We start from the raw sequence: 1,360 nt of genomic DNA, 5'->3' as shown, positions 1-1,360 counted from the left end.
TGGGATCACGCCCTGAGCCGAAGGCAGACGCTTAACCGCTGTGCCACCCAGGCGCCCCCTTTTTTTTTTTTTTTTAAATATTTTATTTGTCAGAGAGAGGGTGAGAGACAGAGCTCACAAGCAGGGGGAGAGGCAGAGGCAGAGGGAGAAGCAGACTCCCTGCTGAGCACAGAGCTGGACGTGGGGCCCCGATCCCAAGACCCTGGGATCATGACCCGAGCCGAAGGCAGACACTTAACCGCTGTGCCACCCAGGCGCCCCTGGACCCAGCTTTGACAACCAGCCACCAATGATGCCGACTGCAGGACAGCTGGGGAACCTGAGTGCGCGTGGACATTAAAAGACACTGAGGGAACTGGTCAGGGCTGCAGGGAGGGAGAAAAGAATCGTGACCACAGAGAAGGAACACGTCACCTGGACCGATGCCTATTTCCTAGAGGAACCCAGCACTAGTTCAAAATGCCCAAAACAGTTTTTTGTGGGTTTTTTTTTTTTTAAGATTTTATTTATTTATTTGAGAGAGAAAGAAAAAGAGAGAAGGGAAGAGAGCAGTGAGGAGGAACAGAGACAGAGAGAGAAGCAGACTCCACTGAGCAGGGAGCCCAACGCAGGGCTCGATCCCTGAGCTGAAGGCAGATGCTTCACCAACTGAGCCACCCAGGCGGCCCCGCCCTAAACCGTTTTGAAACAAATACAGCAAAATGAAAAATCATTAAAGCTAGATATTTAGCATATAAATGTTACTGAAGTCCTCTCTCTAGTTTTCCCAGCGTTAGAAAAATTTTATATCAAAAAACTCAAGGGGCGCCTGGGTGGCTCAGTTGTTAAGCGTCTGCCTTCGGCTCAAGGCGTGATCCTGGCGTTCCGGATCGAGTCCCACATCAGGCTCCTCTGCTGGGAGCCTGCTTCTTCCTCTCCCACTCCCCCTGCTGTGTTCCCTCTCTCGCTGGCTGTCTCTCTGTCACATAATTCAATCAATCAATCAATCAATAAATCAATCAATCTTAAAAAAAAAAAACTCAAAAGCAGAGCAGGCACAGGAGAGCCAATGTCTCAGGAGCCTGGGGACGTGAGGGGCTGTCACAAGGCCACAATGCAGGCAGACCAAATGGTAGGAGGCAGAAACACGACAGCGAAGGCTTGGGGACACCCCTGAGCAGTGCAGGAGGCGTGTCAGGCACCGAAGCCATTGTGAGCGGTCAGGAAGACCCTGCCTGGCCCTGGAAGTGCTCCTTTAAGCTCCTGGTCCTGCACCTGCTCCCACAAACCTTTGCAGCCTCACACATGAGGAAACACCATTCACAATGAAATTAGACGCAAGACACAAGCCTGGACTAGATCCACAACTGAGGGGACGAAA

General features: G+C 51.5%; 1 protein-coding gene across 1 annotated transcript in view; it reads right to left on the bottom strand.

The window, feature by feature from the left end:
• Window positions 1-1,360, bottom strand: part of LOC117797649 (eukaryotic translation initiation factor 3 subunit B-like) — a 4,688-nt gene that overhangs the window by 2,445 nt on the left and 883 nt on the right. The window lies entirely within an intron of this gene.

The sequence above is a fragment of the Ailuropoda melanoleuca genome, unplaced genomic scaffold, assembly GCF_002007445.2.
Source record: "Ailuropoda melanoleuca isolate Jingjing unplaced genomic scaffold, ASM200744v2 unplaced-scaffold1073, whole genome shotgun sequence".
NCBI classification, from domain to species: Eukaryota; Metazoa; Chordata; class Mammalia; order Carnivora; family Ursidae; genus Ailuropoda; species Ailuropoda melanoleuca.
Note: the sequence above shows the minus strand (reverse complement) of the source record. Positions and strands in the feature narration are given on the sequence as shown.